The sequence below is a fragment of the Chionomys nivalis genome, chromosome 6 (assembly GCF_950005125.1).
Source record: "Chionomys nivalis chromosome 6, mChiNiv1.1, whole genome shotgun sequence".
In the NCBI taxonomy this organism is placed as follows: domain Eukaryota; kingdom Metazoa; phylum Chordata; class Mammalia; order Rodentia; family Cricetidae; genus Chionomys; species Chionomys nivalis.
Genome location: NC_080091.1, coordinates 34,327,002 through 34,339,477, shown reverse-complemented (window position 1 = coordinate 34,339,477; position 12,476 = coordinate 34,327,002). Strand labels below are relative to the sequence as shown.

General features: G+C 45.4%; 1 protein-coding gene across 1 annotated transcript in view; it reads left to right on the top strand.

The window, feature by feature from the left end:
- Positions 1–12,476, top strand: part of Adcy1 (adenylate cyclase 1) — a 114,157-nt gene that overhangs the window by 45,871 nt on the left and 55,810 nt on the right. The gene's annotated exons all lie outside the window — the stretch shown is intronic.

Below are 12,476 nucleotides of genomic sequence, written 5' to 3'. Positions count from 1 at the left end.
TTGTGCCCCGCCTAAGAGTTCATAATGGTCCACAAACAGGCCCTTCTTCAGACGCATGCCTTTCAGGTTTTTCCCCTTGTATATTTTGCTCCTTCGAATAGTATTCTTTTAAGAACAGAACATTTTAAGTAGTCTTAAATCAGCTTGTGTCTTTTATGGGATTGCATTGTTGTGTTGCATCTGCACTGTCCTTGCCCAATGTCTGTCATCGTGCTGGCTTCTTAAGGCCATGCTGGCAACGTCCCGTGAATTTCTGGAAGCTTGAAACAACAGGAATTTGTTCTTACATGTTTGGAGCCTGCAGTCAGAATCAGTACTGTTGGCAGAGCTGTTCTTCCTGCAGGCACTCCAGAGAGGCTATCCTCTGCCTCACACACCCTCTGCTGGCTCCTGCCAGGTCTCCCAAGTCTCCTTCTGCCTCAAGTGGCCTTTCCTTCTCCTCCCCCCTCCTCCGCTCCCTCGTGTACCACTCCGCAGTGGACGGGTTTCTTATTTCAGATCTTTAACTAAATCATATCTATGGAGATTCATCTTTTTATTGTCTAATTAAGGTGATATCATTGATATTTCTGAGGGATATACATATATATATGTATAGGTATACACACAGATACATATACATAGCTCACTACACACTGAACTCGCTCTGAGTTTTGGTCTTTTGCTGAAAGAAATGAGGCTAGCTCTGACTATTCCAAGGGATTACTGTAGCAAAAAAACTCCATAACAAAACTCCGGTAATATAAACTCTAAAACCTCTAGGCTGGTGCCTAGCCCAGGGTTGCCATGCAGTGAAGATCATAATAATAATCACCACCCTGGCCAGGGAACCCTGCACAAGCGAGGCCATCTGTCAGAGCGGCACAAATATATGGATGTTCAGTGTGAAAAAAATTAGGGTGTTCTCTCCCCAGATACTAGCTCATCTTTCTTTAATCCCATCAACTTCTTTAATTCATAACCAGATAATGCTGGCTGCAGAACATGCCCATTCGCTAGCTGGGTCTGTTTTAGAGAACTGTCAATTAGTTGCTATCTCACGGCCACGATGATTAAATCAGGCTGCACTCTGCAGAGGCTCACCCAGTGTGCTCCTCACCAGCTGTGATTGCCCCCCCTCCCCTCCGCCGAGGTGAGCACGTGTTCCTAACACTTGCTTCCTAAGGCTCGGACTGCGGCACAGAGAGCAACGTATATATTCTTTATTTTCTGAGGCCTGTGTCAACACTTGAAAACAACCACCCTCAGGAGCCCAGCAAATCCATTGTGTTCTCACACATTCTTCATGTGCATACGTTTTTAGTAACTTTACGAAGATGTTGTTTTTGGAGAAACACGTGACAGAGAAGGGCAGCTAATCTTATCCCTTGCTTTGCTTGCCAGCTGCCTAAGCCAAGCCTGCACTGTCCAGTAGGGAAGCAAATCTAATAAAACTGTTTGCCTCAGTGAGGGCCTACAGATACCCTGATAATGTTTACAATACATTTTGAGTTAATTTTTATATATGAGGAGAGGTACAGATCAAAGCCTTTTATTTTGCCTGCAGGCCCTCAACATTTACCATATCAAATTTTTAGGGACTGCACTTTCCATATAGAGCTGGGCAGGGGTCTTTCTGGACATTCTGTTCTGTTCCACTGCTCCGTGTGTCTGCCTTGACACCTGGACTGCCCGTTGGTTCTATAGCTTCATGGTGGTCTGTGCTCAGGTGCTGTGGTCTAACAAACTGGGAAGTTCTTTCTCACGTGACGCAGGTGACTTTAGGCGCTGTACTTTCTAATATACACTGAGAATCATTTCTCTGGTTTTACCACAAAGGCTGCCTGTTACAAGTATACTTTGAATCCGGTGAGAACCAACACCTACAGATGTAGAAACTTCTGATTCATGAACATAGTTCATCTCTGCATTGATAGAACGTGTTTAATTTTCCTTTAGAAATGTGTGATTTTTTTTCACAACATACAAATGTTTTAAATCTTTTTCCTTTTTGTGTGTTTCATTTGTTTCCTCAGATATGTCTCTAAGTAGATCCTACTTTTGATAGCGTAATTCATGTTGATTTTTAAGTATTAGCTTACAGTTGTTTTTTATGAACAGCAGAATGTAAATTAAGTTTTTATATTGGTTTATTGTTCTGAAAGTGGAATTTCCACTGGACTTCTCACATCAGTGGTCACGTTTGTACATGAATGCATCTTAGCTTTGTTTGTTTTCCATCAGGAGACCTTTGATTTTTTATTTTCCTGCTTCATTTGACTGGCTAGAACCTCTGGTGTAATGTCAGAAGAAAGTGCAAGAGCAACGTTCTTGGCTTCTTCTCGATTTCCAGGGCGGCACTCTGCATTCTTCCGTCATTAAGGTCTACAAGAGCTAGTTCCAGGCCAGGCTCCGTAGCTACAGAGAAACCCTGTCTCGAAAAACCAAAAAAAAAAAAAAAAAAAATCATATTAGCAGTGGGGTTTCTGTGGAGTTGAACTGAACAGTTTCCCTTTATTCCAAGTTTTCTCTGATTTATTTTTTTTAAATCTGAAATGCCAGTTGTGTTTTGTCGGTTTTTCCCTTTATGCAGCTGTAGGGATGGTCCTGGTTTCCTGTGTCCGTCACTGCATGAGGAATGCATGCCTTATGTTAGCCTGTAAAAACACCTGTGTGGGAGCTGGAGAGATGACTCAGTGGTTAAGAGCACAGGCTGCTTTTCCAGAGGTCCTGAGTTCAATTCCCAGCAACCACATGGTGGCTCACAACCATCTGTAATGAGATCTGGCGCCCTCCTCTGGCATGCAGACATACATGGAGGCAGAATGTTGTATACACAATAAATAAATAAATCTAAAGGAAAAGAAAACCTGTGTATTTCTGGGGCCTCCGTACACTTGTGATATTCTCTTCCTTGTGTGGTTTTGGCTTTGATTTGCCGACATCTCTCTAGAACTTTCCCCATCTGTGTTAAGATCTTCATCTGTGATGTTTCTTCTTCCATCTCTCCATGCTATCAAGTGTGATCTCAAGGCTGAGTTTGTTAATGCTTCCTCCTGTCCAGCTCTCGAGATGACTGTGTAAAGTTGGTGCCTTTCTTTCTCAATATGTAGTAGGATAGGAAATTTGCAAATTCAGAAGGGTCGATTAGGGTATGTTTCTCAAATGACTTTAATGATTTGTATTTATTTTAAGGAATCATTCCAGGTGTTAACAGTTGCTGAGTAAGGTTTTTGTCACACTTCCACATCCTTCCCCAGTGGCCACCTTTGCAGCCCCCACCACTTTTATTCCTGATTTTGGTAAATTGTATATTTCCCTCCCTCCCTCCCTCCCTCCCTCCCTCCCTCCCTCCCTCCCTCATCCCTTCCTCTCACTCTCCTGTTCCCTTCCCACCTTTCCCCCAACCCCCTCCTTCCTAATCATTCTGGTTGAACAATTTTGTTGATTTTCTTAAAGGGTGTGCTTTCAATTTTATTGATCTCTTATTTTCATTAATTTTCTTCTAGGCGTAACTATCGTGTTTCTTCTTATTTTGGGTAGAATTTACTTCTTGTGACATTTTAAGGTGTAATTTGGACCATTATTTTGTAACTTTGGGGACTTTAGTATCAACTTTCATACTATAAATTGCCTCTGGAACGCTATTTTAGCATCATCCCAAATACTCTGGTATTTTGTTTGTTTGTTTATTGGGCCAGGGTCTCTCTATGTAGTCCTAGAGCTCAGACTCACAGAGACCCTCCACACTCTACCTCCTGAGTACTGGGATTAAAAGTGTATGCCACCATGCCTGGCCTGTTGTGTATTTATTTTTATTCAGTTCAAAATACTTTTAAATTTCCATTTTTTTGTGTGTGTGAACTGTTCCTTTACACTGTGTGAATATATGTTGCTGTGATTGATTTAATAAAGAAGTTGACTGGCCGATAGCTGGACAGGATAAACACAGGCAGGAGAGCCGAACTGAGAATGCTGGGAGGAGGAAGGGGAGTCTGAGGGAGATTTCAGCAGGGGAAGCAGGATGTGTAAAATCTGAGGTGACAAGCCATGAGCCACGTGGCAGAGGGTAGATGAGAAATATGAGTTAATTTAAAAGTAAGAGTTAGCTAATAATAGGCTTGAGCTATTGGCGGGCATCGGTAATTTATATAAACCTCAGTGTGTTTATTTGGAAGCTGCTGGTGGGAAAGAAACTTTCACCTACACCTTTGGCTCTTTTTAGACTATTTTTTAAATTTGGTTTAACTTTTTTTTTTGTCTGAGTAGTAATCCCTGCTTGAGCTGGATGTCCAGGCTGCACTCTCACTGGGTTTGCGCCAAAGGTTGGCCCTCGCTGCTTCCGTTTCCCTCGTTTGTACTTTGTTCCCCGTTTCCCGACCTTATTACAAGTGGACTGAATATGTTTGATGACTCCATTTTACTGTGTTTGTTTTAGCCACTTTTTTCATCATTACTTTAGGGCTTAATTAGAATATTTACTTGGTTAACAGCTTCCCATCACGTGACTTGTGATTTACAGGCTGTCGGGCTGAGGATGGCACAGTTATGGGGTGCCCTACAGTCCTCATGAAATTGTTGCCGTGAATGTGGCATGAAAAGCAAAATTCATGGCAACAATTGCATGTATGTATATACATATATACATGCATACATACATACATGCATACATACATACTTTAGCTTGTATAGAATCAGCTCCATTTTATGTTGTTAATATTTTATCTGTGCACTGAATTCTCTTCACGAGTTGTAAATACCACCAAGTCGTGCTGTTTACTCACATAGTTATCATTTCTGTGGCTGTGTGCTCGTGTGGTCAACATTTCTCTGTGTTGTGTTTTCCTGCCTATGGGCTCTCCTTTAGCATGTTAGTGGGCTGCTGGGGCTATGTCCCTCAGTTCCTGTGTTTCTGAAGAGCTCTTTTTCTGGGTGATGTATTTCTCCTTGGTGTAGAATCTTTGGCTTTAACAGTTACACCGAATTTAGAGACGATGAAGTAGTCAGGTCACCGATTTCAAATACTCTTCCTCTGTGGCTTCAGTTCTACCCAATGAGGTTCTCGGAAGGTGATCCTGCAGTCAGTGATGGTTTCTCTAAAACAATCGTGATGCTTTTTCTGTTGCTACTTCATTTTTAATGGCGTTTGCTTTTTTCTGCAGTGTCTGGCATATTATTCCCACTCAGTGTAGTTTCTCTCTTATGTTGTAGGTTTTGGCTAACAAGTTCAATTTTGATCCTTTCCCCCGTTGAAGTAGCTGCTGGAAAGCTCAAGTTGAAATGGCCTCCCTGCTGTACAAATTGTCCCTCCCTGTCCGTTCCCTGTGAGTGCCCTGTGATCTTAAGGGGATGGTTGCTCTGATCCTGTGTGAGCTCTTTTGGAGAAGCCAGTGGGCTTTCTCACAGGCGCTTACCTTGATTCTGAGTCCCTGACACTGCGACGCAGGGTGGCCTCTGTGCGGTGCAGGCTTGGAAAATTGCCCACACCTGCAGCCCCAACACCTTCCTTCTCTTTCTGAAGGTCCCTGCTGGAAGTTACACAAACATGGTGCATGTTTGCCTTCATCTCCATGTTAGCTGATGGTTTATTAGTCACAGCTGATGCTCCCAGAGGAGAGCAATTGTTTTTTTCCCTTTCCCCCAGTTACTGAATACTGCTGGATGTGCACTGGTCCTTTCCGTAAGGACCTGGCCACATCTCTTTGACATGATGGAAAAATGTGTCTTGCTGTCCACTGTTCCTCTATACCCGCCGTGGACAGGCTAGGACTCTTCTCTGAGTGTTAGTTTTCCTAACGGGAACAAGAGCTAGTTGGATGTGCACACCACGCCTTTGACTGGAACCTGTAGGTTAGGGTGTGGCACGGTGAGATCACAGTCTACCATCTGCAGAGAGAACCAAGCTAAGCATGGCCTCTTATCACCTGGGCCGCCTGCTGCTCATTTTGAGCCCATTGGTACAGTTCAGTCTGAATCCTTCCAGGAGCCCTTTGTCCCCAGGAGGAGCCTATCACGGTGTGGTAGGTTGCCAGCTACCCGCACTGGCTAGAAGATGGATTCAGAGTTGAGGTAGTGGCTGCATTGATAGATACCGACTGGCTCATACCATCGTTAGTTGCACAGCATAGCGAGGTTATACATCTCCCAGGACCCCACCTCCCAGGTCTGAGCCGTGCTTGGGGGCTGCTGGGTCTGCTGACGGCTTGTTGTAGTCAGAGTTATCCCCAAACATAGATGTGCTTGGAAACTTTCTAATCCACAGGGATTCCAGAGAAATATTTAGACAATACTTTAATAAATGCTCTTACGGATCCAATATGAACTGTTCTTCTAAAGCAGTGGTTCTCACCCTTCCTAATGCTGTAATCTCTTAATGCAGTTCCTCATCTTGTGGCGACGCCCAGTCATACTCTTTTTCTATTGCTACATCTTAACTATAATTTTGTCACTGTTATGAATTGTAATGTAAACATCCGTGTTTTCTGGTGGCCTTAGGTGACCCCCGTGAATGGTTCCACCCTTATAGGGTTCATGACCCACAGGTTGAGAACTGCTGTTCTAAAGGCTCGTGCATGGAAGGCTTGACTTCCAACTGTCAGTGCTGTTTTGGCAGTTTGCTGGGAAGTTATCTCCGAGAAGTAGGCCACTGTGAACCTGCCCTTAAAGACTTGATCATGTCTTGGGTCCCTTTCGGGGTCTTTTCCTGCTTTTTGGCATGACAAGTGGCCAATGTGGCACTCCCTGCCTTCTCTACCATGATACTTTGCTTCACTGGTTCACAAACAGCAGAGCTGGTACACACTGGACCTTTGAGTCAAAATGAATATCCCTTCCCTTCTTCTGAGAGTTTTGTGCCAGAGGTGAGTGTGTTGATTGATACCAGAGTTTGAGTTAGGGCCACTTACATTCATTTACTTTGCTTTAGGGCAAAATAAGACACTTGTACCAAGTTGAGGAATCTTCTTGCAGGTGGCAAAGGTTCATGGCTCTGGTATACGATATGGCCATTTTGTTTAACTTTTAGTTGCTATGAGTTGATGTTACTATAGTCTGTGCTATTGAAGTTACTCTTTTCCATTTTTGTGCCTACTCTGGGTATTTCCAGAAGGACTCATGCAGCCTAGACTAACCAGAATTATGTCTCTTAGGGTCAAGGGACATCAGGAGTCTGCTCACTGCTGTCCATTGTCCTGTGCCCTTCCTGGCCTTTCACTCCATGCGACCTTTCAGAAGCTTCAGCTCAGAGGCAGGCCTCACCATATGGCCACAGGCATTCGGTCCGATCACCTTCACTTGTCATGCCTCAGTTTCCCTTCTTATAAAATGTGAAGGGGGCAGCAGAAGGAGCTTCACATTCCTTCCTACTCCTACATGCTGGTTCTGTGAGCCATTTAAAGCCTGAGTATACCACGGAGGGCCAAACTAAAAGAGATGGCTAGAGCCATCACTCCAGTTGTGTTCTTAGAGAAAACTGGCATGGTCCATGTATTGTTGAGTACAGACAGGGCTGTGGTAGAGAGACAAAGTGAAGAGGACCAAGTGCTGGTCCTTACAGCTCAGGGAAGAAATTCTGAGTCTTCTGTGCAAGGCTGGCATTTGTGGAATAAGGTGGCTGCAGGGTATGATTGGTGTGTAGATGAAGCCTCCAAGTGCCGCCTGGAAGGAGAGTGTGGGCATTAGGAGACTGGACATCACGGAGAGATTGCTGAGCTGTGATTTGAGTTCGGGAGCTGACTGGGAAGTGGGTGCCAATGACAGTGAGAAGTAAAGGAATCAGTGGGGAAGGTATGGCTGCCATGCCCAGGTGGAGAGGTTTTCACCCCTCAGTCCATCAGTGGGGACGTGGGGAAGCAAAGGTTTCTAATCTAACAATGTGTTCTTCAGAAAATGACTGCCGAATCCCAACTATGGGCTGCACATTTTTTTTCTAGATTACAGGATGCTGTACGAATGGGCATGGCGTCATACCTCAGGATCCTAACGTTTGAAACCTTGTGGAGACATTGACATGTGCTTCAGGCTAGAGGGAACGGTGTGAGCCCCGCGCACCCATAGTGTAGGGCTGACCGTGGCCATCTTGTTTGCTCTCTAGATGTTACGCAGCTTCACAGACAGTGCACAGCTTGGCCACTTGAGCCTGTCCAACCAGGGCCAACATCATTCCATTATCTAACCCAGCCAGACTGGTGACGGCCATGTCGTTCCCAGCACCGTGTCTGGGTTGGGCTATTTCGCATCTGGTTTGTTCAAATCAGCATGTCAGTGAGGTGGACACAGATCTTGATTGTCCTCCTGGATTTTAACCTAAGAGTGACTGAGTGCAAACACATGGAAGATAGTGCCATTGAAGGGTGACACACAGCCCCCAAGATAAGAGAGCTAATGTGCCGTTCTCTGCAGCGCCATGTTTTTGTCTGGGGGGGGGTGGAGAAGGGGAGCTATATTAATATTTCTAATTCATTTTATCCTCCTCTCTTCATTTATATATTTGTGAATATTCTAATGAGTTTGAACATATCCCCAAGGTTCATATGTTGGGAACTCAATGTCTTATTCATCAAAAGAGGAAGCTGGGCCTTTATGTGATTAGACCACAAAGGCTTAGTGCTGTTTTGTGCTGGTTCTCACAGGAGCAGGTTATTACAAAGCAAATTTGGTCCCCTCTTGCCTTCTGTGTCCCACGTACTCTCTTGTCCTACTTTCCACCCTGGGAGCATGCAGACCCTTGTGGAACATGGGTCTCTCAGCTGGTTGAAGACCTGTAAGAAATAAATTTCAGTTCTTTGTAAACTACTCAGTCTTTAGTATGTCATTGCAACAGCATGAATTGAATGAAGAGAGGCAGTAATTCTGTTTGTTTCTTTCTTCTCTGTGTAGCAGGTTCAGAACATCATTGTCAATTGTCAAGAACAAGACCACTGAGTTCCCCTTATCACTTCCTAGTGCTTAGTTTTGTTTTTGGCCAAGGTTACCAGCTAGATAGTGAAGTAGTATTTTCACGTGCTTTGAAATGATTTGTTCCTGGGTGACCATCTTTCTCATATAGTAACAGTTAGGTTATTTCATTGTGGCTTGGATTTTTAGACATCACTAGTTCATTGTCCCATTTTTTTCTATATATACAAAATACTTGCAAAGTCCAGTTCCACAGTGAAAACCCTTCAGATGCGTTGCAAGAGGCTCCTGCCCCCTCCTCCTACAGAAGTGGTTAGGTGTCTGTTCTTGGTTTGCCCTCGCTCCTCCTGAGTGGACACGTGCACTTGTCCCCCACAACCCATGACTCTTAACTGCTGAGTCATCTTTCCAGCCCCCATTTTGGACTTGAAATGCAACAGTTTGGGTTAAAAAAAAACTAGATTAAACCTGTTTTGCCTTCCCCATACCAGGAGTTGGTGGCACTGGGCTTGCCTGTCTCTCTGAGTTGGACCACTTTGGTAGGTTGTTTTTAAGATCGGCTCTAGCGGAGGTTGGGCCCCTTAGGGCTCTGAACTCAGCAGCAGCATCTGCTTCCCAACTCCTGGTTTCTTCCTGGACCTGCAAATTGGTTGGTCTTAATTTGGTAGTTTCTGCATGGAACCAGAGCTTTGCTGTGACCTCAGGACTTCTCCTATGCTTTGATGGGACCTCGCGGGATCAGAGCCACTGTCAGGGGTATGGGCGGGGGAGGGGCTGACATCCTAGATTCTGTCTTATGCTATCCACCCAGGCAAGGCCATAGTTGGTTAAGACTATCTGGAGCCGTCCAGGCCTTGGAAAGCCATGCATGAGGCTTCTCATTCCTCCTGGCAGGCTTGTGCCTTCCCACTTTGGGAAGGAGGCGATATCACGTGTCCCTGGTTCTTAGTCCCAGGAACTGAATGTGTCTTCAAGTCCCTCCCATTCTCTCCTCCTACCACCTCGCTTTGCTTCTCCTTTTTTACCAGTCAGATTGCAGAGCCTGAGCGCTTTCATAGATGCTCCTCGCTTGGGGTTTCTTGCAATGATTCCATACAGAGACTTTCCATATGTATAGAGAAGCTTCTAGAGATCTAAATCATGGATAACAACTAAAACATCTTTTTGAGCCCTTAAGATGGCTGGCAAGGCCTAGGACTTTTTTTTTTTTTTCCGAGACAGGGTTTCTCTGTGGTTTTGGAGCCTGTCCTGGAACTAGCTCTTGTAGACCAGGCTGGCCTCAAACTCACAGAGATCCGCCTGCCTCTGCCTCCCGAGTGCTGGGATTAAAGGCGTGCGCCACCACCGCCCGGCCAGGCCTAGGACCTTTGATGTTAAAAATAAAGCACTGTACCCAGTGAATGGGTATCTGCTATAGGCTGTGTCTGCCAGCATGGTGGGAGCCAGGTGGGAACGGACAGGGAAGAGCAAGGGAGGTGGGAGGGAGAAACGCTCCAGAGCGATACCTGATGAACTGGGATTATACACTGACCTGTGCGCATGTTTATCAGATTCCAGGTGGCACCGGCCATTCTAAAATGAATATTCTCCCATTTTCCCCAGTGAACACAAGGCTCTCATACATGACGTGTGGATGCATGCATATCTGTGGTGCTCACATGATGTGGATGTGTGCATGTCTGTGGTGCTCACATGATGTGGATGTGTGCATGTCTGTGGTGCTCACATGATGTGGATGTGTGCATGTCTGTGGTGCTCACGTGATGTGGATGAGTGCATGTCTGTGGTGCTCACATGACATGATGCGTGCATATCTGTGGTGCTCACATGACGTGATGCATGCATGTCTGTGGTGCTCACATGAAGTGGATGCGTGCATGTCTGGTGCTCAGTACTCAAGGACTTGGTCCCTGAGGCAGTCTCACCGTATGTATCTTGGTGGCACCACGAGGTGACGGTCACACTCAGCATCCCTTTGTTCTGCACAGTGTAGTATGTTTGGTCTTCTCCATGTAACACTTGCGTTGGCTGGGAGCAGATTCCGTACTAGCCAGTCCTCTTGGAGATGTTCCATTTCTTTTGAAGCCTCACGGGTGGAGGGAGGCACAGAGACAGAAGGAGCAGGCGTGGAACCATTTGCATGATGGAGGGCACTCTTTTCTCAGATTGTCATTGGTGGCTAGAGAGACCTCTTGAAGGCTTTGCAGCTCAGGCCTGGCATTTTTGAGCAGCAGTGGGAGTTAGCTGTCCCTTTAGCTCTGGTAGCATCTTTCCATGGAGAGGCCTCGGGACCCCTCACTATCCGGGTGCAATGGTGGTCGCCTGCTTAGCCTGACGTTTGTTGACTTACAGTATTTGAGGAAGTTGCAGGGAACAGTCGGTTGGTAAATTCAAGCATAAAATTGGGTCTAAATGGTGGAGTGTTTTCAGAGTGGACACTATGGAGCTGTGGGACACAGTGAAAGTGTCTCATGGCCTGTGAAGTCCGTCCTCATTTGAGTGGCCTGCAGGAGGCGAGGCCATTGTCTTCCTGGATGTCCTAGCATGATGACGACATGGACCAAATCTTCTGTCTGCTCTGAAAATTGGTATCAGAGAGCCCCAGAAGTGGTCACCAGAGGCAAGATTCTCGCTTGAGTTTAGCTTGCATTGCAGATGGTTTATTTTGCAACTATTATCTTAAAAGACATTTGTTTCGAATTTCTCAGTGTGAGTGCTTCTGGGCAAATGTCAACAGCTGTAACCAACATGTGCAAAGGTTTTTTGAGATGGCTTTGATTATTTCCAGATGTTAAGGGGACCTGAAATGGATCTGTTTGAGAACTGAAGTATTTTCAAAAGTTTTTAAAATTTTTTTGAAAATTTTATTTATACGATGGATATTGATCATGTCCACCCACCACTACCTCCCTCCATCTCTCCCTAGATCCCCAATCCATTTCCACCCCAATTTCATGTCCTCTTTCTCATTGCTATTGATATCTCCAAATCTAATTAGTGCTGCCCATATGTGCCTGAGTGTGAGGCCATCAACAACAGTATGGCCAACCTATCAGCAGCCATGACCCAAAGGAGAGGGAGTCTCCCTCAATACCCATTAACTGCCTATATCTCTTCCACTAGGGGCACATCCTCTGGGACCCTGGCCCATCACGCTGGGATTTCGACCAACTTGATCTTAACAGTAGCTGTTGTTCATTGATCTGGATGGGACATGACTCTTGAATACATGGTTTCTCTGTTGCTTTGGAGCCTGTCCTGGAACTAGCTCTTGTAGACCAGGCTGGCCTCAAACTCACAGAGATCCACCTGCCTCTGCCTCCCAAGTACTGGCATTAAAGGTGTGCACCACCACCACCCGGCTTAATTGAATTAGTTTTTGAACTTTTGTTTTGCATGAGTATGGGAAGGGTGCCATGGTGTGTGTGTGTGTGTATGGTTCGAGGCCACTTGCAGGATTCAATTCTCTCCTTACACCCTGAGTCCCAGTGTTCAAACTCAAGTGGTCAGGTTTGGTGGCAAGTGCCTTTACCCACTGAGTCATTTCCTTCCCTGGCTCTAGAATTGCAGAGTCTAGTGATTTCCTTGAGATAAAAAAAAAA